The sequence below is a fragment of the Myodes glareolus genome, chromosome 24, assembly GCF_982192425.1.
Source record: "Myodes glareolus chromosome 24, mMyoGla1.1, whole genome shotgun sequence".
Taxonomy (NCBI): domain Eukaryota; kingdom Metazoa; phylum Chordata; class Mammalia; order Rodentia; family Cricetidae; genus Myodes; species Myodes glareolus.
The window spans coordinates 47444879-47472574 of NC_142049.1; the positions used below are offsets into that span (position 1 = coordinate 47444879).

General features: G+C 41.4%; 1 long non-coding RNA gene and 1 pseudogene across 1 annotated transcript; one reads left to right on the forward strand and one right to left on the reverse strand.

Moving 5' to 3' along the window:
* Positions 1-10: 10 nt before the first annotated feature.
* LOC148118225 (uncharacterized) lies at positions 11-18086 on the forward strand. Its single transcript, XR_015736382.1, has 2 exons — positions 11-288; positions 17367-18086. It is a non-coding gene; the product is annotated as an uncharacterized LOC148118225 (long non-coding RNA).
* A 7523-nt stretch (positions 18087-25609) lies between these two features.
* LOC125390600 (high mobility group protein B1 pseudogene) lies at positions 25610-26296 on the reverse strand (annotated as a pseudogene).
* Positions 26297-27696: the final 1400 nt, after the last annotated feature.

The following is a 27696-nucleotide window of genomic DNA, read 5'->3' on the forward strand; positions in this document are numbered from 1 at the left end:
AATAGCCAAATTGAGGCGGGAGTGGGAGCGGCCCAGGAGGGGCGTGGCGAAAGGCGGTGCGCGAGGTGGAGTCCGCGCAGCCCCGCCCCACGCCCGCCCGCGTCCGTCCTGCCCCTCCCCGCTCATCTGTGCGGTTTACTCCATTCGGGTGCGCTTAAGCCACGCCTCTCCGCTAGGCCCCGCCCCTACCCGCGGCCCGCCCCTCCACTCTGGAAGCCCAGCATCTGGGCTCTGGAAGATGTACTGTGCTGGCACTGCAAAGACAAAACCGTCATCGCCAAGAAAGCAGTGAGTCTCTTAGCTCTTCCGCATCCAAATCGCAGGGGTAGGGGTAGGTAGTAGAGAGTGATCCTCGAGCCACGACGGGCGTGGGGCACCGAAGGGACCCTTAGTGTGAGGGTCTCTTGTGTGAGGAAGTCTGGTGATTTCTGAGTGTGGCTAATGTTGGAAGAAGCTCTGGGTTGAGATGCCATCTTCATAAGGTTCTTTAAAGATGGAACTCCTTTGGTCTCAGCCCTTTGAAAGAAAGGAGTGTACATTCCATTTCCATTTCACACATTCCTATGTATGCGTACTTTTAACGTTGTTGAGGATCAGATTGAGGCCTCATGCTTGCCAGGTATGAATCCACAACTGAACTAAGTCTCCAAATTGTGTTTATTTAAAAGATATGTTTTTTTTAATTTAAAAATGTTTGTGTTTGTGAACATGTGTGGTATATGTGCACGTTTATAGGCCTTTATCATGTGAAGGTGTATAGTATTTTATTTTTAATTTCTCCACGACTTTTCTCATGAAGGGTTGTTGGGTTTTGCCAAAGGCCTATTCTGCATCATTAGATTATTAAAGATGACCATGAGACCTTTTGATTTTAGTTTGCTTATGTAGCAGATTACATTTCTAAATTTTCATATACTGAGCTGTGACTGCATCTGTGGGATGAACCCTACTAGATTATGTGGGATTATCTTTTTTTATGTGTTCATTTTAGTGTGCAAGGATTTTGTCATGTATTTTTATATTTATGTTAAAATGGGAAATTGATATGTTGATGTGGGATTCTCTTCTGTATGATGTGAATATATTTTATTACTGTTGGTTAGTAAAGAAGCTATTTTTACCTATGGCAGAGCAGAATAAAGCCAGGCAGGAAATCCGAACAGAGCTATATATAGAGAGAGTAGGCAGAGTCAAGAAGACATGATGTAGCTGCTGAAGGAGGAAGATGCCGGGAACTTACCGGTAGGATACAACTTCATGGTGATGTACAGATTAATAGAAATGGTTAATTTAACATGCAAGAGCTAGATAGAAATATGCCTAAACTATTGGCCAAACCATGTTGTAATTAGTATAGTTTTGGTGTGATTATTTGGGTCTGGATGGCTGGAATGAAAGGGCAGTCTCTGCTTACAATATATAATATTCCTTGTTGGGTCTCTCTGTTTGGTTCAGGTATCAGGGTAACTGTAGCCTCATAGCATGAATTAGGCAATGTTCTTCCTGTTTCTATTCTGTGGAGTAATTTGAGAAGTTTTGTTATTAACTCTTGTTTGAAAGTCTAGTAGACTTCTTTGCTAAAACCATCTGGTCGAGGACTCTTTGGGGTTGGGAGATGTTTAATGGTTGCTTCAATTTCCCTTGGGGATATATATCTTTTAAAACTGCTTCTCTGATCTTGATTTAACTTTGGCAAGTCATATCTATTGAGAAAACTATTCTTTTTTTTTAGTTTTTCCAACTTGATGCAGTACAGGAGATACATTTTAAAATAGGTTCTTAATATTCTCTGGATTTTCTCAGTGTCTGCTTTTTGTGGCCCCTTTCATCTCTAATTATGATCTTCACTCTGTGTCTTATAGTGAAATTGGCTAAGTGTTTATTAATCTAACTGATTTTCTCAAAGAACTGACTCATTGTTCTATTTTTAATGGTTTTCCATTTCATTGAATACAACCTTGAGTTGATCATTTCTGTCTATTCCTTCTTGCTGTGATTTCTTCTTGTTGTTCTAGACGTGTCAGGTGTAATTTGAGTTATAGTATATCATTCCAATTCCTTTTTTAAAATCAAGACCCTTATTGCTATGAAGCTCCTCTTTGAACTTTATTCATTGTGTTTCATTAATTTAGGCATGTTGTGCTTTAATTTTTATTCAATCCCAGAATGTGTTCATTTTTAAAATTTGTGCATTGAACTATTTTTTATTATGTAGAAAGTTTTTCAGTTTTCATGAATTTGCCAGCTTTCTATTGTTTTTGTTGTTGATTTTCAGCTTTATTTTGAGGTGGTCTCATACGATTCAGGGTGTCATTTAATTTTTCTTGTATTTGTTGAGATTTGCTTTGTGTTTCATATGTCTCTAATGTGGACAATTTCCCATAAAGTGCAGACAAAAAAATCGAATATTCTTTTGTTAGTTTTTAGGTCCATGTAGTTGGACCATCTTTTCCTAACCCTTCACTCTGATGTAATGTCCCTCTTTGATGTTGACGTGTGTTTCTTGGATGCAGCAAAAGATGGATCTAGTTTTCCCATTAATTTTGTTAGTGTATATCTTTTTACTTAGGAAATGAGGTAATTGATATTGGGAAATATCAATGAGTAATGAATATTGATTCATTTTTAATATTTATAGTGATTGTACATATGTGTGTATGTGTGTATTTATGTGTTTTTCTACCTTTGATGTTTGGTGACTTTGGAATTATTTATTCTTTGTGGTTTCAAGGTTGTCTTTAACTTAACTAGGTTAGAGTTTTCCTACTAGCACCTATTTAGGGCTAGATTTCTATTCAGACGTTGCATAAAGTTAGTATTGCTGTGGAATATCTTATTTTGCCAAGTATGGTTTGGAAGTTTTGGTGGGTAGAATAGTATAGGTTGGAATCCATGGTATCCTGGGGTCTTCAGTACACCGCACTTGGACTCTCTGGCTTTCTGGGAGCAGTTCTAATAGTTCTTCTTTTACTTCTTATCTGGTCGTTTTCCTTGCAGCTTTTAATATTCTTGGTTTGTTTGATCTGTGTAGTGTTTTGATTATGATGTGTTGAGGGGACTTTCTTATCAGATCCGATATAGTAGCATCCTGATCACTCCTTGTTCTTCATAGTCATCTCCTTCTATAGGTTCTAATTATTTTCTTCTATGATTTGTTGAAGATGGTTCTGGTCCTTTAAGGTTGGTTTCTTTGACTTCCTCTATTCCCATTATTCCAAGATTTGGTCTTTTCATAATATCCAGATTTCCTGCAAGTTTTGTGTCAGGAAATTGTTAGATTTAACATTCTCTTTGACTGATGCACCCATTTTTCCCTAGCCTATCTTCAATTCCAGATTTCTTTCTTTTATCTCTTGTATGTTTAGCTGAGGGTTGCCTTTATAGTTCCTGTTCAAATACTCACATTTTTCATTACCACAGTTTCCTCAGTTTGGATTTTCTGCCTCTATTCTACTTTCGTTATCAGGTCTTGAACAGTTTTATTCATTTCCTTGCACCCTTTGTGTTTTCCAGGATTTTTAAAGGATTAATACACATCATTACATGATTTGTATATCTTCCTGAATTTCTTTCTTTTTTTGGAGACAACCTTTTCTAAAGTAATTTATTGTTTTGTCCTTTTATAAGATGTGTATTTTGAGTTATTGTATGCCACCACTAAGAACCCTATTTCTATGATCTTTATTTTCACAGAAAATTTACAAATCAGACATTTTATTATCATTCCTGCCTCTCCTAGATGTCAAAAAACATCACAAACCTCTCCTGAGATCAGAGAGTGATTTTTATAAAAAATGTTTATTGCTGTATAAATAATACCATTCAAAATTTCTACTTGCTGGCCTTCTCCCATTTCCCTCCCACTCCCCCACTCATCCTTGCTCCTCCATGTCCAGTCCTAAGAGAGGACAGGGTACTCTGCCCTTTGGGAAATCCAAGGCCCTCGCCCCTCCATCCAGGCTAAGGAAGGTATGCTTCCAAATAGAATAGGGTCCCAAAAAGCAAGTACATGCAGTAGAGACAAATCCCAGTGCCATTATCATTGGCTTCTCAGTCTGCCCCAACTGTCAGCCACATTCAGGGGGGTCCAGTTTGATCCCATGCTCATTCAGTCCCAGTTCAGCTGGATTTGGTAAGCTCCCATTAGATCAGGCACACTGTCTCAGTGGATGGACCACCCCCTAACGGTCCTGACTTCCTTGCTTATCTTCTTCTTCCTTCTGCTTTTCTACTGGACCTTGGGAGCTCAGTCCAGTGCTCTGATGAGGGTCTCTGTCTCTATCTCCATCTGTCGTCAGACGAAGGTTCTATGGTGATATTCAAGATCGTCATCAGTGTGCCTATGGGACAAGGCCAGTTCAGGCACCCTTTCCTCTACTACCCAAGTACCTATCTGGGGACATCCCTGTGAACACCTGGGATCCCCTCTAGAGCCAAGTCTCTTTCCAACCCTAAAATGGCTCACTTAATGTAGATGTCTGCTTCCCTGCTCCCATATCTGACCTTCCTCCATCTCAACCATCCCCAAGCTCTACCCAATCCTTCCCTTCTCCCTTCTCTCTCCCACTCTCCCCTTCCCCCACAACCCACCTCTACCCCCATGCTCCCAACTTTTGCCTGGCAATCTTGTCTGCTTCCAATTTCCAGGAGGATTTATATATGTTTTCCTTTGGGTTCACCTTATTATTTAGCTTCTCTAGGATCACAAGCTATAGCCTCAATGCCCTTTGTTTATGGCTAGAATCAATCCACTAATGAGTGAGTACATACCATATTCATATTTGTGGGTCTGAGTTATCTCACTCAGGATAGAGTTTTCTGCTTCCATCCATTTGCATGCAAAATTCAAGATGTCATTGCTTTTTACCGCTGAGTAGTACTCTAATGAGTAGATGTGCTATACCTTCTTTATCTATTCTTCCATGGAGGGGCAGCTAGGTTGTTTTTAGGTTATGGCTATTACAAATAATGCTGCTATGAACATAGTTGAACAAATGCTTTTGTAGTATGATTGGGCATCTCTTGGGTATATTCCCAAGAGTAGATCCTGAGGTAGGTTGTTTCCCAATTTTCTGAGACACCACCACACTGATTTCCAAAGTGGTTGTATAAGTTTGCATTCCCACTAGCAATGGATGAGTGTTCCCCTTACTCTGCATCCTCTCCAGCATAGGCTATCATTGGTGTTTTTGAGTTTAGCCATTCTGACAGGTGTAAGATGGTATCTCAAAATTGTTTTGATTTGCATTTCCCTGATCGCTAAAAAAGTTGAACATGACCTTAAGTATCTTTTGGCCATTTGAACTTCTTCTGTTGAGAATTCTCTGTTCAGTTCAGTACCACATTTTTAATTGGGTTATTTAGAATTGTAATGTCTAGTTTCTTCAGGTCTTTATATATTTTGGAGATCAGGCCTTTGTCTGATGTGGAATTGTGAAGATCATCCCCCATTCAGTAGGTTGCCTTTTTGTCTTGATTGTGTCCTTTGCTTTTTGATTGTGTCCTTTGCTTTACACATGGTGGCTGGACTACTGTTAGTCCTGCTGAGGCTGCAGTGAGCAGGACAACTTCTTCTATCCCCCCTTTCCACTCATTCCCATTGCTGTTCTGCTCCCTGCAAGCTGGGATCCAGGCCCTGCTAGAAAAGTTGTGCAATTTATACGCAGATCAGTGCTGAGACTCTTTCATGTTTAACTTGTTGATTTTTTTAAACCTCAGATTTGACAATTTTGACTGTCCTCACTGGACTATAAAGGTTTCCCATACTATGTCTTTCTTTGTGTTTTGTGTGTCCAAGGTCCTAAAATTGACCATCTGGCAGGTACTTGGGATTTCTCTGGAATATGGGTCTGGCCACTCATGTGGGCCACTCTCACTTCTCAGGCAGAAATCCTTCATATTTGACTATTAGCATCTACTCTAAGTATATTTTCACTGAAGTTCTTCCTAGGTACATGGGGAAATCGTGTATTCTTATTAAACCTCTGTGTGCTGAAGGTCAACCTATGTGTCTATACTTATGACGAGGTCTCCTGTGCCCATGCATTGAAGGCTACTTCCCACTTTCTCTGTCTATCAGGTTCAGTGTTCATGATCTCCTTCTTTATGTCTTTGACAGCAGACATAATGTGAGCCTTGTTGCCTATAGAATGGCAAAAGATCTTTACTAACTCCACATCAGACAGAGGTCTGATCTCCAAAATTTACAAAGAAGTCAAGAAATTGGACACCAAAAGAACACTTAATCTAATAAAAATATGGAGTACAATCCTAAACAGAGAACTCTCAACAGAGGAATCTAAAATGGCTAAAAGATACTTAAGGAAATGTTCAATGTCCTTAGTCATCAGAGAAATGCAAATCAAAACAATTCTGAGATTCCATCTTACACCTATAAAAATGGCCAAGATCAAAAACACTGATGACAACATATGCCGGAGAGGTTATGGGGAAAATGGAACACTTCTACATTGCTGGTGGGAATGCAAGCTGGTACAATCCCTTCGGATGTCAGCAAGGCGATTTCTCTGAATGTTGGAAACAACCTTCCTCAAGATCCAGTAATAGAAAGGATGCTTAATTGTGCCACAAGGACATGTGTTCAACTATGTTCATAGCAGTTTTGTTTGTCATAGCCAGAACCTGGAAACACCTAAATGCCCCTCGACTGAAGAATGGGTAAAGAAAATGTGGTACATTTACACAATGGCATGCTACCCAGCAGAAAAAAATAACAACGTCTTGAATTTTGCAATAAAATGGATGGAGCTAGAAAACATTATTTTGAGTGAGGTAACCCAGACACAGAAAGACAATTATCACATGTACTCACTCATAGTTTTTTTTTAAATATAAAGGAAAGAAAGCCAGCCTACAAACCACAATCTAGAGAACTGAGACAACAATGCGGACACTAAGAGAGACTTACATAGATCTAATCTACATGGAAAGTAGAAAGGAGAAAAGGGCAAGATCTCCTGAGTAAATTGGGAGCATAGGGATCTTGGGGGACGGCTGAAGGGAAGAGAGGAGAGGCAGGGAGGGGAACAGAGAAAAATGTAGAGCTCAATAAATTTCAAATAAAAAAACAAATTTAGTACTTACCATAACAGTGGGACACATATGCTCCTGGCAACTGCAATCTACTTCAAGAGAAAGATAGGCATGGAAGAGGCTACTTATGGAGTCCGTTAGCCATTTGGGAAATAACCTGCTCTTGCCAGGACTGCTTAATGAACTGGACAGGCAGGACCCACAGAGAAATGACTGCTGAACTTGTTTAAATGTGAGACCATACTTTGGGGTTCTTGTTTTATGAAAGAGTCTGCTAGACATTCTGCAGGACACAGAGTTTTTCATTTTCTCCTTAAAGGTCTCCATTATTTTCATAAAGTTGCACTTAAAGTAGTTGTCTTTTTTCTTTTTATCTTCTTTGTTTTCTCCTTCTCCTCCTCCACCCCCTCCCAACCCCTCTCACTCCTCCTCTTCTTCTTCCTCCTCCTCCTCCTCCTCTTCCTCCTCTTTTTCTTCTCCTTCTTCTCCTTCTCCTTCTCCTTCTCCTCCTCCTCCTCCTTCTTCTTCTTCTTTTCTTTTTCACAATCAAGTCTTCCTGTTGTGTGACCACTGGGTTCTAGTGTTACCGTGTTGGTTTTTAGTTGGTTGGATGAATTCTTGTATTGGCACCTTTCCATCTCTTTTTTCAAGTGGGGCCAACATTTGATTACCTTGGTTCAATCCTTGCAGTGGCTGTCTGAAGGTTTGGGAATTTTCCTTTTTCTGCTATGTGCTGTCACTGTCTGTGTCTCAGGAAGCTTGTGAAGTCTCCAAGCCTGCTCTCTTGGTCCTTTCTCTCGGTCCCCTCAGTGTTGTAGCAAGCTCTTGATACCTCAGTATTGTAGCAAGGTCTTCACCCCCTCAGTATTGTAGCAAACTGTGTTTCAGAGTTCCACTGGGGATTCAGGAGGATAGGCCAGTTTGGGGGCAGGATGGGGCTACTAGCTTGTAGGGTCCAGTGGTTGGGGTTGGATGTTGGGGAGCCTATCTGCAGGAAACTCTCCTGCTGGCAGGTTAGAAAAGCCAAGGGAGTTTGGAGAGGGGCCCAGGGTTTTGTCCCAATGTGGAAGTCCTAGAGAGTGGCGTGTCCTGCCATGTGGTTGTTCATTTACCTCTTAGTCCCCTCAGTATTGTAGCAAGCTGCGTTTTAGAGTTCCACTGAGGTTGCCAGAGGATAGGTGAGTTTGGGGGCAGAGTAGAGCTTGTAACTTGGATGGTCCAGTGGATGGGGTTGGATGCTGGGTAAGCCTACCTGCAGGAAACTCTCCTGCTCACTGGCCGAAAAGTTGAGGAAGTTGGGGAAGAGTCAAGGGTTTTGTCCCAATGTCGAGCTCCTCCAGATTGGGGTGTCCTGCCTCATGGCTGTTCACTTTGAAATTACCTGGCAGAAGTGAGAAGGAAACATGGAACGCGAAGCCAACCCACTTAAGAGTTTATTAGAGGAGTTGTGTACAGGCCTGGGGGAAGTCAGTGTGCAGAGAAAGAGAGGAAGATGGCAATCCAGCTTTTAAAAGCTGCCCATCTCATGCTCACATGGCTTGGTGTAGCTACGTCACATCCTGATGGCGGGACTCTCGCATGCGTACAAGGCCTTAGCTGAGTCATACGTGGATGATGCAACCATGCATGCCCACGAGGCCTTAGCTGAGTCATAAGTGGATGATGTAATTCATGTGGCACATGGGTCATGCGGGTCCCTTTAACATCTTGGGCGGCATTAGGTCCTTCTGCCTTAGGTCTTGTCTGTACCTGCATGACCCCTGGAACCCCAAAGTATTGGACTTATGTGGCTGAAATCATTACACACTTACCTCTGAAGTCGCCTCAGTATTGGAGCAAACTATGTTTCAGAGTTCAACTGAGGTTGTAGGAGGATAGGTGAGTTTGGAGGCAGGGTGGGGTTAATAGCTTGGAGGATCTATTGGATGGGGTGTGTGTTGAGGGAACCTACTTCAGGTGTGTGTTTTGTATGTTCCTTGGTTTGTGTTACCTATTCTGGTTCTTAGGTGTGTGCATTGTCTGTGTGTTGCAAAGTAGGTAATTGTCTTGGGATCCTGCAAGAAGTGTCAATGGGGGCTTCTGCCTAGAATGTGCTTCATAGAATTGGGTGCTGACACTTAGAACTGGGGATGGGCTTGAAGGCAGAAGTTTTCTGGGTATGCACAGGAGTTAGGAAAGCAGTATGTATCCACAGGAGTCAGGAAATGAATTGAGGGAACAGGGGTAGGAGCTAAGCAACTGGGATCGGGCTGAAGGAATGGTGGTATGTGCTAAAGGAACAGGGGTAGGACCTGAAGGCATGGGGTCAGGGTGAAGGAACGGTGGTAGGAACTAAAGGAACAGGGGTAGGGGCTGAAGGAATGGTGGTAGGAACTAAAAAGGAACAGGGGTAGGAGCTGAAGAAATGGCAGTAGGAACTAAAGAGTCAGGAGTAGGAACTGAAGGCACTGTGGTAGAAGGTAAAGGAACAGGGGGTAGGAGCTGAAGGAATGGCAGTAGGAACTATAGGAATGAGTAGGAGCTGAAGGAATGGTGGTAGATGTCCACTGAGGTCAAAATGGCAGGGGTTCATTAGCTGGGTCCAGAATGGAAGTGAAGGTTCTTCCAGTATAGATGGCACAGCCAGGAACATGTGAGCAGGCAAACAACTTGCAAGGACAGAGGACTTGGGCTTGGAGCTTAGATAGTAAAAGGCTTGGATGTAAGGAAACTCCTTCCATTTGCCTGTGCTCTGAAAGTAGTTAGAAAACTCCCGTAAAATATTGGGATCAAAGGAGCCAGTGTAATGAGGCCACTTCTTTTTGTTTTAAACAAAGATGGATAAGTGTGGGAATCTGTCAGTAGGGCATTAAGGCCTGGGGTTTCAGGGCCTCTAAAAGGCATCCTGGCGGGAGGCTGGATTGATGGGCTTGGATGGCTTGCTACCCATAGCTAAGATCGTGAAAACCCATGAAAAAAAGATGATACCACAATGCCTACAGCAAGATGTCTGTCTACTATAGGTGGGATGTGAATTAGCAGCGCAAACACTGCAGGACCCACGGGGAGAGCATCCTCCATCCCTGGATGGGGTGCTATAGCCTGACTGGATCCAGTCTGGGTGACTTGGAAGCTAGAGAGGTCAAAGGCTGTTCCAAGTGGCCTTTCACAATGGGCAAAAAAAGAAAAGAAAAAGAAAAAAGAGAAAGAAGAATCTGAGGGGAGGAGTTCCATCCAGAGGGGTGAGTGCGTGCTATCTGGGTGGACTCTCCCAGAAGAGAGCACATCCCCCTCCCTCGGCTTCTGCTGCAGGGTCTTCTGTGTTCCATTCGACTCTGCCCTGCCCCCAGCGCTATCCCTATTTCAGCGCTGAGGAGTTCTATCCAGAGAAGTGAGTGTGTGCTATCTGGGGCGGACTGTCCCAGAAGAGAGCACAGCCCCCCCCACCTCAGCTTCTACTGCAGGGTCTTCTGTGTTCCACTGGACTCTACCTTGCTTCTGTGCTCACCCTTTTGTCTCCTGTGTCCTGGAATACCAGCTGTCCCTATTTCAGTGCTGAGGAGTTCCATCCAGAGGGCTGTCCCTATTTCAGTGCTGAGGAGTTCCATCAAGAGGGCTGTCCCTCTGTCTGTGTTGAGAAGTTCCATCCAGAGGGTGCTGAGGAGTAACATCTAGAGGGACAGGAACAGTTCCTGCTCCTGCACTGCACCCAGACAGTCAGTAACAGCAAAAACTGAACCAAGACACCAAGACTCTCCTGGCTCCATTTGAAGAAAGAGATGGGCAGGCGCCAATGCATGAATTCCTCCAACAACCTGAAAGGCAACATGACATCACCAGAATCCAGGGATCACAAAACGAGAAGAATCGAACACCCTACTCCAGAAGAAATAGGAGAAATCGACTCTAAGCGGAACTATGTGAAAATAATAGAGGAACTTAAACAGGAGGTGAAAAGCTGTCATAAAGAAATGGAAGAGAAATATAACAAAAAGATTGAAGAAATAAGTAAAGAAATGGAAGAGAAGTATAACAAAAAAGTTTGAAGAAATGAGTAAATCCGTAAGTGACACCCTGGGAAATCAAGAAAAAACAATCAAACAGTTAATGGAAACAGTTCAAGAATTGAAAACTGAAATGGAGGCAATGAAGAAAACACAAACCGAGGTCCAACTGGATATGGAAAATCTAGGTAAACAAACAGAGACTTCAGAAACAAGCATAACCATACAAGAGATAGAAGAACGAATCTCAGATTCTGAAGACACCATAGAGAAAATAAAACGCTCTGACCAAAGAAAACAGCAAATCCAACAATTTTGATCACAAAACGTTCAGGAAATGTGGGACACAATAAAAAACCAAATCTAAGAATAATAGGGGTAGAAGAAGGAGAAGAATTGCAGATCAAAGACCCAGAAATTATGTTCAGCGAAATTATAGAAGAAAATTTTCCCAGCCTAAAGAACGATATTCCTATGAAGGTTCAAGAAGCATACAGAACACCGAATAGACTGGATCAAAAAAATACATCCCCTCGCCATATAATAATCAAAACACAAAGCATTCAGATTAAAGAAAGAATATTAAGAGCTGCAAAGCGAAAAGGTCAAGTAACTTATAAAGGTAAACCTATCAGACTTACACCAGATTTCTCTATGGAAACCATCAAAGCCAGAAGGTCCTGGATAGAGGTACTGCAGAAACCAAGAGACCATGGATGCAAGCCCAGACTACTATACCCAGCCAAGCTATCGTTCACTATCAATGGAGAAAACAAAATATTCCAAGATAAAAACAAATTTAAACAATACGTGGCCACAAATCCAGCCTTACAGAAAGTATTAGAAGGAAAATCACAACCCAAGGAATCCAACATTGCCAACACTGCCTACAATAACTCAGACATGTAACAACCCTTCACAAGCACAACTCAAAGAAGGGAAATACACAGACTCTACTACCCCCAAAAGAGAAAAAGAAAAAGAAAATAACCAGAGTCAACAACCACTGGTCATTAATATCACTTAATATCAATGGACTCAATTCACCTATAAAAAGGCACAGACTTAGAGATTGAATATGAAAACAGGATCCAACATTCTGCTGTTTCCAAGAAACACACCTCAACCACAAAAACAGACACCTACTCAGAATAAAGGGTTGGGAAAAGGTTTTCCAGGCAAACGGACCTAAGAAACAAGTGGGTGTGGCCATTCTAATATCTAACAAAATTGACTTCAAACTAAAATCAATCAGAAGAGATGGACATGGACATTTCATACACATAACAGGAACAATTCATCAGGAGAAAGTCTCAATCCTGAATATCTATGCCCCCTAATATAAAGGCACCCACTTATGGAAAAGAAACACTTCTTGAACTCAAGGCAGTCATCAAACCACACACACTAATAGTAGGAGACTTCAACACACCTCTCTCACCAATGGACAGGTCAATCAGACAGAAACCTAACAGAGAAATAAGAGAATTATTGGAGGTATTGAATCAAATGGACTTAACAGACATATATAGAACATTCCACCCAAATAGGAAAGAATATACCTTCCTTTCTGTAGCTCATGAAACCTTCTCGAAAATTGACCACATACTGGGTAACAAAACAAACTTCCACAGATACAAAAAAATATTAGTAACCACCTGTGTCTTGTCAGATCACCATGGATTAAAGTTAGAATTCAAAAACAATGCTACCCCCGAGAAGTCAACAAACTCATGGAAGTTGAACAGTCAACTATTCAATCACCCCTGGGTCAAGGAAGAAATAAAGAAGGAAATTAAAGTCTTCCTTGAATTTAATGAAAATAAAGACACAACATACTCAAACCTATGGGACACTATGAAAGCAGTGCTAAGAGGAAAGTTCATAGCACTAAGTGCCCAATTAAAGAAAACGGAGAAAGCACACATTGGAGACTTAACAGCACACCCGAAAGCTCTAGAAAAAAAAAGAAGCAGACTCACCCAGGAGAAGTAGAAGACTGGAAATAATCAAACTGAGGGCTGAAATCAGCAAAATAGAAACACAGAAAACAATCCAAAGAATCAATGAAGCAAAAAACTGGTTCTTGGAGAAAATCAACAAGATCGACAAACCCCTATCTAAACTAATCAAACTACAGAGAGAGAACATGCTAATTAATAAGATCAGAAATGAAAAGGGGGACATAACCACAGACATAGAGGAAATTCAGGGAATCATTAGATCTTACTACAAAAGCCTGTATGCCACAAAATTGGAAAATGTAAAAGAAATGGACATTTTTTTTAAGATAAGTACCATCCATATACCAAAGTTGAACCAAGACCAGCTGAACAATCTAAATAGACCTGTTAGTCACGAAGAATTAGAAGCTGTTATCAAAAACCTCCCAACCAAAAAAAGCCCAGGACCAGATGGTTTCATTGCAGAATTCTACCAGAACTTCCAGGAAGAGCTAATACCTATATTCCTTAATGTATTTCACAATATAGAAACAGAAGAATCATTGCCAAGCTCTTTTTATGAAGCTACAGTTACCCTGATACCAAAACCACACAAAGACACAACCAAGAAAGAGAATTACAGGCCAATCTCACTCATGAACATCGATGCAAAAATTCTCAATAAAATACTGGCAAACCGAATCCAAGAACACATTAGAAAAATCATCCATTATGATCAAGTAGGCTTCATCCCAGAGATGCAGGGCTGGTTCAACATACACAAATCTATCAATGTAATCCATCATATAAATAAGCTGAAAGAAAAAAACCCATATGATCATTTCATTGGATGCTGAAAAAGCATTTAACAAAATTCAACACCCCTTTATGATAAAGGTGTTGGAGCAATTGGGGATACAAGTATCATACCTAAATATAATAAAAGCTATTTACAGCAAGCCGACAGCTAACATCAAATTGAATGGAGAGAAACTCAAAGCCATTCCACTAATCTCAGGAACACGACAAGGCTGTCCACTCTCCATACATCTTCAATATAGTGCTTGAAGTTCTAGCAATAACAATAAGACAACATAAGGGGATTAAGAGGACTCGAATTGGAAAGGAAGAAGTTAAACTTTCGTTATTTGCAGATGATATGATAGTGTACATAAGCGACCCCAAAAACTCTACCAAAGAACTCCTACAGCTGATAAACACCTTTAGTAATGTGGCAGGATACAAGATCAACTCCAAAAAATCGATTGCCCTCCTATACACAAAGGATAAAGAAGCAGAGAGGGAAATCAGAGAAACATCACCTTTCATGATAACCACAAATAGCATAAAGTATCTTGGGGTAACTCTAACCAAGGAAGTGAAAGACCTATTTGACAAGAACTTTAAGTCTTTGAAGAAAGTTACTGAAGAGGATACCAGAAAATGGAAAGGTCTCCCTTGCTCTTGGATTGGGAGGATCACCATAGTAAAAATGGCAATTCTACCAAAAGCAATCTATAGATTCAATGCAATCCCCATCAAAATCCCATCAAACTTCTTCACAGACCTTGAGAGAGCAATAATCAAATTTATATGGCAAAACAAAAAACCCAGGATAGCCAAAACAATCTTACACAATAAAGGAACTTCTGGAGGCATTACCATCCCTGACTTCAAACTCTATTACAGAGCTACAGTATTGAAAACAGCTTGGTATTGGCATAAGAACAGAGAAGTCGACCTATGGAATCAAATAGAAGACCCAGATATTAAGCCACAAACCTATGAAGACCTGATTTTTGACAAGGAAGCTAAACGTATACAATGGAAGAAAGAAAGCACCTTTAAGAAATGGTGCTGGCATAACTGGATGTCAACCTGTAGAAGAATGAAAGTAGATCCATATCTATCACCATGAACAAAACTCAGGTCCAAATGGATTAAAGACCTCAATATTAATCTGACCACATTGAACCTGATAGAAGAGAAAGTGGGAAGTAGTCTACAAGACATGGGCACAGGAGACCACTTCCTAGGTAGAACTCCAGTAACACAGACAATAAGAGAAACAATGAATAAGTGGGACCTCCTGAAACTGAGAAGCTTCTGTAAAGCAAAGGACACTGCCATAAGACAAAAAGGCAGCCTACTGATTGGGAGAAGACCTTCACCAACCCCTCATCAGACAAAGGTCTAATCTCCAAAATATACAAAGAACTCAAGAAACTAGACACTAAAACTCTAATTAACCCAATTAAAAAATGGGGTACAGAACTGAACAGAGAATTTTCAACAGAAGTGTGAATGGCCAAAAACACTTAAGGTCATTCTCAACCTCGTTAGCAATCAGGGAAATGCAAATCAAAACAACTTTGAGATACCATCTTACACCTGTCAGAATAGCTAAAATCAAAAACACCAATGATAGCCTATGCTGGAGAGGATGTGGAGAGAGGGGAACTCTCATCCATTGTTGGTGGGAATGCAAACTTGTGCAGCCACTTTGGAAATCAGTGTGGCGGTTTCTCAGGAAACTGGGAGTCAACCTCCCTCAGGACCCAGCAATTCCACTCTTGGGAATATACCCAAGAGATGTCCTATCATCCTACAAAAGCATTTGTTCAACTATGTTCATAGCAGCACTATTTGTAATAGCCAGAACATGGAAACAACCTAGGTGCCCCTCAATAGAAGAATGGTTAAAGAAGGTGTGGAACATATACACATTTGAATTTTACTCAGTAGTAAAAAACAAGGACATCTTGAATTTTGCATACAAATGGGTGGAAATAGAAAACGCTTTACTGAGTGAGGTAACCCAGACTCAAAAAGAGGAATATGGTATGTACTCACTCATAATTCTAGCCATAATTAAAGGACATTGAGCCTATAATTAGTGATCCTAGAGAAGCTAAATAAGAAGGTGAACCCAAAGAAAATCATATAGTTATCCTCCTGGGTATGGGAAGTAGACAAGATTACCAGGTAAAACTTGGGTGCACAGGTGTGTGTGGGGGGGGTGTAAGGGGAGATGGGTAGAGAGAAGGAAGAAGGGGAGGATTCAGGAGAGCTTGCGGGAATGGGATGGGTGGGATGGAGGAAGGGTGGATATGGGAACAGGGAAGTAAATATCTTAATTACGGGAGTCATTTTAGTGCTTGCAAGAGACTTGACTCTAGAGGGGTTCCCAGGTCCAAGGAGAGGTCCCCAGATTGTTTCTTGGGCAGCAGAGGAGAGGGTGCCTGAACTGGCCTTGTCCCATAGCCACACTGATGAATATCTTGCATATCACCATAGAACCTTCATCTGGCGATGGATGGAGATAGAGACAGAGACCCACATTGGAGCACTGGAATTAGCTCCCAAAGTCCAAATGAGGAGCAGAAGGAGGGAGAACATGAGCAAGGAAGTCAGGACTACGAGGGGTGTGCCCACCCAATGAGACGGTGGGACTGATCTAATGGGAGCTCACCAAGGCCAGCTGGACTGGGAGTGATGGAACATGTGATCAAACTGGACATTCTGAAAGTGGTTGGCAATGAAGGCTGACTGAGAAGCCAAATACAATGGCACTGGGTTTTGATTCTACTGCATGGACTGACTTTGTTGGAGCCTGGTTTGTTTGGATGCTCACCTTTATAGACCTGTATGGAGGGGAGGACCTTCGACTTCCCACGGGGCAGGGAACCCTGACTGCTGTTAGGAGTAGAGATTGAGGGGCAGGTGGGGATGGGGAGGAAAAGGGGAGGCGGAGAGGTTGAAATTTTTAATAAATAAATTAATTAATTAAAAAAAGAAATGTATATAATGAAAAAAAGAAAACAATCTCACAAAAATGAAAGGGCATACAGCATTAGATTCTGTGAGATCAACAGGATCAGCTATTATTTTCAGAATTTAGGCTTGTTCCATACCTTCACTAAGTTCATCACCAATTCAACATGGCAACTGCTTAGAAACTCTTTATTAAGTGATTTCTAGACGTCCTGGACTAACATGGTTCCAAACTAACCAAAAAGATTAATCCTTAATAACATAGTGAAACAAATCTAGGATTTCAGCCTAACTTCTTGAAATTTGTTAAGTTTTAATAGAAGTAACACCAGCAAGGAACATAGTCTAAATTAATGCAATATAGTTGACAATTACTAAAACAGATACTTGGGATAAGGGTTCTTATCTGCATTTTATTATGTTTATCAAGATTCTCCTGGGAATCATACTTTGAGATGAAGATGCCTCTCCTTTTCCTAGTGATTTGTTTCGCTGGGCACATGTGACCCATGTGACCAAGTTCTAGCTAATTAGAGATGAGAGGGATTGGCTGATTATGGCACTGGAAACAGGGTAATGGCAGAAGTCTAACATGCTTACTTTTTTTCACCAGTTGAAAGAAGGCAGCAGTGAACCCTGGGATGAAGCCCCAACAGAGAAGACACACAAAATGATCCCTCTGACGCCACTGACCCGCTGGCTCAAACCCTGCACTACATATTGCGAGATTTCATGACATTGGGACCAGTTAAAGACTGCCATTTCTCCCAAGCACTTCTTACTTCCATTTCATAGGCTAGGAAAACAAGCTAGAAACAGATCAGATGGTTTATCCTGTGAGTCTGCAACCCCCAAATGTCATAAGCCGCTGTCCCTCTTTATACGTCATCACGCTGCCCCTGCAACAAACTGCAGCTCGGCTGTGCCTTGCTTTCCTTGGTGTCGTTCCATTCAGTTCTGAGTGTGGTGATTGACACTCATCACCAGCTTGTCCGGATCTGGAACCAGCGTGGAGACAAATGTCTGCACGTGCTTGTGAGGGGACTTCTGGGCGGGGCTAACTGAAGTAGAAAGAGCCACCCTAAACATTGGCAGCACCAATCCAAGGCTTGTGCTGGATTGAATAAAAGGAGAAAGCCAGTTGCAGAGCAACCTTCTTTTCTCTCCCTGCTTGCTGACTGTGGCTGATACCCTGTGAGCAGCTCACATTCCTGCCCCCATGCCGTCCCCACCACAATAGACTGCACCCTTCAAGGGCGACCAAAACAAACCTTCCCACCTAAGTTGCTGATGTGAAGGCTGATGTGAAGTAATAAAAGTCTCTCTGACTTTTTTTATGGACTTGAGAATCCTTGGGTGAGATGCTAGTGAAACTGTCCAGGCAGATACTTTATTTTCTTACTCAAGGGGAGGGACTCAACCCCTCTTTTAATTTATTCAGGCAAGATGTTAAACCTGCCCCTTTAAAGACAAGCCCACATTTTTTACTTTGATTATTCCAATAGCTTGCATTATTCATCTTGGTGGTATTTATGCAGACATGATAAATAAGATAATTTACCTCCAAACAAAACAGAGAGGTGCCAGCCCCCCTGGAAAATGAAGAATTTAAGTCAGGAGTTTAGGAAGCATCACCATATATCTGTCACCAGTGGAGTACGCCCAGGGAAAAATCCTTTTATGCTGTGCAGGGCTAGACAGGTCGCCATCATAATGAAAAAGTTATTTTGAGGGGGAAAAAGTAAAAGCCTCTATTTGTCAAAATCAAAAAGTTTTGTGATGTGTGATTGTGAAAGGATGAAATAAAAGTGCCTTTTCCTCTTAGGTGAGTTGGAAACGAAATTCAGAAAACTGAAGTCACCCTTGAAAGATTCCAAAGGACTCTCCTGTGGCTGTGCACGTGCAGCGAGGCAGGATTTTGGGTGCCCCCCCCTTTAAATGTCTTCGCGGGCGTGGCACAGCTCAGAAGGCTCTAAACCCAAGGCTGGCCACAGTCAGCACGGGTGATGTGGGATTCCCCTCTGTCTGCTATGAATATGTTTTATTACCATTTATTATTAAAGAAGCTCTTTTGGCCAATGGCTCAGTAGAGTAAAGCCAGGCGGGAAATCCAAACAGAGATAATAGACAGAAAGTCGGTGGAGTCAGAGAGATGCCATGTAGCTGCCGGAGGAGAGAGACATCAGAGCCTTACCAGTAAGCCACAGCCTTGTGCCAATACACAGAGTAATAGAAATGGGTTAATTTAAGATGTTAGAGTTGGCTAAAAATGTGCTGTAGCTATTGGCCAAACAGTGTTGTAATTACTACAGTTTCTGTATTATTATTCAGGTCTGGGCAGCTGGGAAATGAACCAGCAGTCTCCAACTACACACAGGGGCCTTGGAAAGGCTGGACTAAGGCCAAGTAACTATAAATGCACTCTGAGGCAGTGTGTCACTTCTTGATTCAACTTAACCACAAACCATGATAACTAACATAAGCATCTAGGGGGGCAGCTTCCTGAGAGTTTAGGCTAGGCTACAGGAAGTGGGACCCTGCAGAGATGAATAACTACTTTTGGTGATACATCTGTAGAACCAACAGGTCCCTTCAAGTACATGACTTAGCCACTGTAATATAAATGGAGCGTGAAGAATAAAGCCCCAGGTAATGTCACCAAGCATGCTGGGTCCCAAGTGAAGACCACTCTACAGCAGCTGAAGGTTCACTGGTAAAACCTTTCTATTAGAGGGTTTTTTCTTAATCTGTTGTTTCACAAATAGCACTAAGACCACATGTTATAGGGTACATGAAATATATTTCCATCGAACATAACTCATCTTGGCAAATTGAACCCACCAACCACCCATTCACACAGAGGAAAATTGAGGACCAAAAAGAAAAGTAAATAGCCCAAGATTGGCTAGCTAGATGGACGAGTATATAATGCTGCATGTATTCCAATTAGTTTAACAGCAATTTAAAAAGTAGTAGAGGAAAACAGCTAGACACATTAAAGTGTGGGTGGAGAGACTGTCACTTCTGCACACACAAATATTTATCTCCTAAGACTGATTATTTATTTGTATAAATGAGGAAAAGAGGGAATGTGTCTCCAGTGCCTGTTATGTACTCCAGGACGAAGTGCTGGTCCCTACAGCAAGACTGGGGAATGCAGGTCACTCCCCTATTCTGTAGGTCAGTAAGCCTGAGTATTATTTTTTCTATAAGAAAGCGCTGGGTCTGTCTAATGTCACATACCCTGTGTCTTTACTGTGCAATGCTGCTTCCCTCATTTTCCACTTATTTCCTCCGTGAGATCAGAAGTGACTATGCACGTGGCCTCCACCCTTGAGGGTCTCACAGAGTCTGAAGGGAGGCCCGCAGAGTCACACAGCCTTCTTTGGGGGAAACAGCAGGCCAATAACACTGCAGAGACTAGAGGACAGCTAAGAAGCCTTCCAGAGGTCACTCTGCAGGCCACTAGCTGTGCATTTGGCTCAGGAGAAATTCAATTGCTTCCCTCTCCAATCTGTAGTGAACCAAATTGCAGGTGCCAGTTTTCTGCTCACAACCTTCGGGCAAGGTTCTACCTTTGAAACCAAAGGCAGATAACAAGGTCCCTGAAGCGATGTTTCAGATGCAACCTGTCAGGAAAGGAGGCCAGGCAGTCAGATCCATCTCGGTTGATACTGTGTGTGCCTACAGTCTGTGCACTCCCCATCCGTGGTCTGTGTGCATCTAATCCCCAAGGGAATTAAGCACTCCTGAGCTCGAATTCTCTCTTCCAATGGAAATGTCAAAACTCTCAAACCTACACAAAGAACTAGGGCAACTGAGGAATTCTGAAAGCAGGAGAAATAGTCTTCCCCAAGGAAGGAAATTAGTTATCCAACACCAGATGGTCAATCCTGGAAGCTACATATAAGAAACATTATACAGACTGGGCAGGTTGTAACTATGTAGATGGAAATATTTAGGTCAGGCATTTGAAAAAGAGCAAGAATGAGTGTAAAGCAGGGTTTGGAGGAAGGTGGGAACAAGGTGACTACATTATATTCTCAAAAATAAAGAAATCTTTTTTGAAGATGTTAACGTGACCAAGGCCCAGAGATAAAACTGTGGGGGCCCGGGCAAGTTCTTAGAACCTGGCTGAGTTCTTCCCCCTCCAATCTCTGGGCTCATTTGCTGTGACCAAAGTGTTACTTTTTCAGGAATTTGAAGACATAAAGCAAAGGAGACAGGAAACAGGAGCCTTGCAGCGAGGTGATGTTTTATATGGCAGTCCCTGCACTTCAGCTGTGCGCTCACCTTTCTGTCTCAGCAGCATCCCGCACTGTCTCCCTCCATGCTTCCCCGGCTTATACCACAGACAGGCTCTCAGAATGAACTAGAGACACAGTAGCCACCGGAAGATCACTGTGGGCTCCGTAATGGTCACTGTGTGAAAATGCTACAAATAGCAAAGCATTATTAAAAACAAACTGAAGGGAGAAAATACTGAATGGTTTGTGTTAATATGGGCTGTGGGGGAATCATTTCCAAAGACTTCACTTTGTTGCTGGATCCTTAAGTCCTAACTTCATCTTCATTCTTTGAAACTATGAAGACCCAGAAGATATTGTTCAGAAACTTTGTATGCCTATGAGAAAGCAAGATTCAGAACAGGAAAGAGATAAAAAAATACACACACACACACACACACACCGACATGCAAACATACACACTGACACACACACACCGACACACACACACACACACATACACACACACACAGACATACACATACAGACACAGGCACACTCATATACAAGGGGAGATGGAAGGCAGGCAGTGAGGGAAGGAGACATACAGAGACACAGAGATGGGAAACAGAGACAGATCTGCTACTCACAACTTGATTGCAATGTAACAACAGTGGGTGAGGAGAAACATAAGCCACCTTTAAATGGTACCTGGCTGCCACTGTGGAGCACCCTGGATTGGCAGATTATCACTCATGTTTGGCAGATTTAAACATCTATGGTTATGATATTTGCCCTGTCTTCAAGAAGGACAATAAACTTCTAAACATTCTGGGTCTAACCCTCTTCTGCTATAGCAATTTGTAGAATGCAGCTTCATCATAAGTAAATGTACATAAAAGTTTAAATTAAAAATCGTGCCAAAAAATAATTAACAATTTAATTTAGTAATGTTAATTAAATTTTATCTTGTAGACTAATAAAACTGATATCTCCATTATATTACTTTTTAAGTTTGCAAAATGATGGAACCTAATTAATTGATTCAGAATATTCCACCTTTAATCATGTATTATTTTTCTTTGTTAATTATCATTGCCAGAATAATCATTTATAATAAGAAACCATTTATAATTGTTATTTCATTCAAATTAATATTTTAGTAAAGACTTATGTCTGTAGAAATTGTTCCTGTTCAATCTAAGATCCTTGTGTCCAGTCCTGGGTGTTCTGTAGTCACCAGTACATGCAATCTCTTCATTACTCTTGCACACTCACTGGGGAAGTGCGAGGCTTCAGCTTGCACGCTCACTGAGGGAGTACAAGGCTTAAGATGTGTTCTAGACACAGTCCCAACCAATTATGAGCTTTGGCCCAGCTTTTTTCTGCCTACAGAACCAGATATTATCTTGATTTCTTCATTAGAAAGAAGGACAACCACATTGCCATTATATACAAACAGGAAAGTTCTGTAACTGATTACTGACACGCGTTCAGAGGCCACACTGAACAGCCTTCTCATCACAAAACCGAATATTTCCCATTTTAACTTAACCATGTGACAGCACCTAGCTGATTTGGACATGGCCCATGTTTAGGACAGTGTCCGTTCCTTTTCTAGGTGTTCCTGAGTTCTCAGGCTTTATAAGTACACCCACATTGTGTACAGTTGGTAAAGATCCATGTCTTTTAGTAGAGTGGTAAAACCAGAAAAAGAGAGTTGTGATCTAGGAAAGGTACATGAGTTTTGCTGGTCAGTCACCAATGGCAACTGAGGCTGAATATATATTTTCAGAGCACGTGACCCTCTTCCCTAGCACCCACATGGCATCCACAACAGCTTACCACCCAGCTACTGGGTGTCAGATGCCCTATCCTGACCACCAAGGCACTACATATAAGTGGTATTCTCTCTCTCTCTCTCTCTCACACACACACACACACATACACTAAAAATGTTAAAAAGTCATGAATAATGCATGCTCACACATGTACAAACCTAGACACACCCATATCAAAAATTCCTTGGCAAGAATTCATCTCCACATAACTCCTAGGTAAAATTTCATACTCTAACAAGAGGGAACAGTTTGCATTTAACTTCCCTTCTGATTACTCAAATATTATTTCACAGGCATTAATTTTTCCTACGGTGTTGACTAGAATTCACTGAGTAAAATTGGGCTAGAGGGTTGGGAATTACAAATCAGAACCTAATTGAACAGCAGGGACAGGCTGATTGTCATCGGCAAATACTGCCTCTGTAAACCTTCAGTGGGGCTACCTGGGGTCCCAAACTTTTAACTAATGGTGGTCTGACTGCTTGGGGATAAATTAGTGTCCAATCAGCTTGAATGCTTCTTTTGATTAGACAAACAGGTGCCATTAAATTATGTTTCTGATTCTAAATTGATCCAGAACATTTTCTATGTATGACCCATCAGTCAAGCCCTGAAGCAGTAGCTCCATAGCAGACAATATTTTCTGCTGGGGGATTTGAGGCAGGGCTGGTCAGGAGGCACCATTGAAATGGACTCTGCTGCCTTCTAGCCATCCAGATAACTTTTTCTAGTGATATAGGCTTTATTTTCAGAAAGTTTGGGATATATTCCCAGATCTGTCCTTTACTGCCTTTGCATTTTTAATTCTGGTCTTCCTCAGCTTCAACCTACTGATAGCAAACCTTGGACTAGGAAGGCAGTTAACTGATAAACTGCTTGCCTTGCAAAGACCCAAATTCAAAGCTCCTGCCTCATACACAAACAGGACATGTTTTATGTGCTTGTAATCCAGAACTAAGAGACAGCAATAGGCAGATTCCTTGAACTCTCTGGCTATCAAGCCCAGATGAATCAGTGAGTTATAGGTCAGCGAGAAGTCATCGCAAAACTACAAGGCAGAATCCTAAGGAAGAATATCTGAAGTTGCCCTGTGCCTCCACCCACAGACACACACATGTGCAACCACATTCACACTTGCATGTGAATGTATGGGCATAAATTCACATAGAACCACATAAAGAGATAACAAGCAATTTAAAGCATTTTATTTTCATAAGGTATTCAAACTGTCCTTCCTTGTATTTATGAATTCTGAGATTTGAGTATGCATGTGCATGGGGATAAAACCTTAACATCATCTTGAATTTTTAGATTAGCATGCTCCAGAGTATAATATAATATAAGTACAAACACTATTTGAAAATGCATTTCCTAGTAGGAGGGAAAATGGTGAGGGAATAGAAGCAGAAATAAGAGGAATATCTTTAATTCTTGTCTTTAATTCCGTTCTGTCTGATCTACTAGTTTCTCTGTCTTGCTTTTGGTAAGACTTGTGGTTTTTCTACTTTCACTAAATTATATCTTCATGTGCTTAATTTAGAAGTGAATTTCTTATAGGCAATATATCACTGTATCTTGCTTTTGTAGCCATTCATTCAGCATTATGATTTGCATGTGCAATGTCCTCTATAGGCTCGTGGGTTTGAGAAGTTGGTCTGGTACTCCTTGGGAGGATGTAAAACCCTTAGGCTGTGACTAGATGGCAGATATAGGGCTTTAGGGGAATGCCAATATGGCTCTAGCCTAGCCTAATTCTGGCCATAGCTATCTGCCTCCTGATCTTCTGATATGTAAGCAAGTCATCTCACAGATAAATTACCCCAGAGCCCCAGAGAATGCTCATTGCCAGGCCTTCTACACCACAGTGGACTACATCTCTTTAAACTATGTGTCAGATTAAGTCCCCTCCTCCCCACCATGTTACTTCTTGTCAAGTCATTTGCTCATGTAACTAACACAGTAAACCAGTCTATATCTTTTTATTTGGAGATGTTTGGTTCATTTATATTTAAAGTGATGAGAGATATATAATGAATGGTTCTTGTTATTTTGTTGAATTCTGTGTTTGCTTTGAACATTGCTTATTTTAGTCTTCCTGTCTTATTGTTCATCTTTGTGATTGGTTACTTACTACATGGATCAGGCTTAATTCTCTTCTGTTCATCTCTTGTGTACCTTTTACTAGTAATATTTATAGCTTATTATGTTCTAATAATCATAATTGTATTTATTCCATTTGGAATACTAGACTATCTTAAGAATCTTCTATAAAGCTGTTCTGATGGTAATGAGCTCTCTTAGGTCTTGTATATCTTTTTTTAATAAAAAAATGTATTTACTTAGAAGCATTCAGAATGTCAACAAAACAGCTACATTTTTTTGTAATTACAGAGTGGCATTCAGTTAACAGAACAACAATTATCTTCGTATAAGCTGCATCAGAGACAACTGAAGATGAAAAAAACCAAAACCAAACAAACAAACAAACAAAAAACAAAAAACTACCATCCCCATATATAACTAATTTGTGCTGTGCACCAACAAGAACCTGCTTTAAATTTCCATGCCAATTTACAACCCCCAGACTGTACCAGGCAAGGTTAGTGGCTATTGAAAACACCACCAAGACAGAGCTATCTGTAGTGTGTTAACTCTACAGAAAAAGACACTGTACAGTTTAAAAACAAATCTAACACAGCCTTACATTTCAATTTTTTTCTTTAAAAAGAGTGAGTTGTGAACAGGGGCGTTAAATGCTCTATAGACAAAAAAACTGCACTAGCACCAACTTATTCATCATCATTATCTTCTTTCTCATCTTCCTCTTCCTCTTCTTCCTCCTCCTCAATCATCTTCCTCCCCGTCTTTTTCTTGCTCTTTTCCGCCTTGACCACTCCCTTTTTCGCTGCACCGGGTTTCCCTTTAGCTCTCTAAGCAACAATATCCTGTTTGTACTTCTCCTTCAGCTCGGCAGCCTTCTCTTCGTAGGGCTGCTTGTCATCTGCAGCAGTGTTGGTTCCCCATCTCTCCCAGTTTCTTTGCAACATCACCAATGGATAAGCCAGGGTGTTCTCCTTTGATTTGGGGGAGATACTCAGAACAGAACAAGAAGAAGGCCAAAGGAGGCCTTTTGGGTGCATTGGGGTCCTTGAACTTCTTTTTGGTCTCCCCTTTGTGGAGGATGTAGGTATTCATTTCTTTTTCATAACAAGCCCTGTCAGCCTTGGCCATGTCTTCAAATTTTCCCTTTTCTTTAGCAGACATGGTCTTCCACCTTTCTGAGCACTTCTTGGAGAACTCTGAGAAGCTGACAGAATCATCCGGGTGCTTCTTCTTGTGTTTCTCCCGGCAAGTTTGCACAAAGAATGCATACAAGGACATTTTGCCTCTCGGCTTCTTAGGATCTCCTTTGCCCATGTTTAGTTGATTTTCGTTCGTGAGGCACAGAGTCGCCCAGTGCCTGTCCGGCTCTCGCTTGCCCCAGCGCTGTCTCTAAGGAGCTCAATGTACTGCAATGGCTGTGAGAGCGGGAACCAGATGCAGCCTCCTCACTCTCTCTGCTCTGAGGTTTTGTGTATCTTGTAAAGTCTATTTCTCCTTCATCCCTGAAGGATAGTTTTGCTGGGAATAATATCCTTTAAAGACAATATCCTTCTTTTTGATTTTGGAATATGCCATTCTATTTCCTCCTGGCCTGTAATGTTCATGCTAAAAAATCTGTTCCCAATCAACTTGGTGTATTGTTTTGTGACTTGGCACTTCTGCAACTTTAAGAATTTTTTTTCTGTTCGCTCATTTGATAGTTTGTCTATAACAAGCCAGGCAAGATTCTTCTGGCCACGACTATTTGAGGGCACTATGGGCCTTCTGCACAACCATGTGTTTCCCAATACTAGAGAAGCTTCTAGCTAAAACTGTATGATGTTAAAATTTGTCCACTCATTTTGATTTCATGGACTGAGTTTCCAGTGTTGAGTTCAAATTCTGACTCTGCTTCTACTCAAATGTGGTCTTAAGCACTTTGTGATTTCCATTATATTGTGAGTTTTAACTTTTATTCAGAGAGTTTTGATAGACAGTTATATGGGTAGACTGAAGGCTGAAAATATAAAGAGATCCAATGGAGAGCTTAGAAATAATGTGTGTCCCGTATATGATGGGCTGTGTCTATCCTCTGCATATTTATCTCTTCTTTTATGAGGCTGATGCACCATCTACTGTTCTAAGGAGGCAAGTTATCTCTCTTTTTAGCCAGAGATAATGACAAAGGCACAGTGGTGAAAGAACTGCTAGGGTCTTCTAGGATGCAAAGAGAAGGTCTGTGGTGTCTCTGACTGTGGCACTAAGACTTGGCATTTATTCAGCAAGTATATACTGACCATGCTATCTCCCCAGGGCAAGGAAGTACATGTCACTGCCTGTGACATGTGAGAGTGGATGTGACATCCACCTCTAGGACTTTGGGACTTGAAGGATTGAAAACTGGAAGATCTTTTGAGGTAATAACTATTACTTCACAGGCTTTTCAGTCTTTTATCAACTATATAACATGATTCTTCCCATTTTACAGATGAGTAAAGGCAAGTCCCATTCTCAGAGTAACATCACATCAAAGGCATTTATTCCAGATCCTTCTCTGATAATCTTACAAGGCAGCTTCTACTTTGTAAGAGTGGCGGTCCTTACATTTTCACGTTACAACATTGTTTCTCAAGTGTCTTTAGGACAGAAAGTCATGAACACATCACAGTGGCCAGGGTTGAGTGCCATAGACTTGATGGATTGTATGCTAACGGAGTGTTGGGTATATTTGGAGCGATGCTTGCTGGGCATCAGCTCACAGATGGCTCTGAACCTCTTCATCACTCTTATCAGG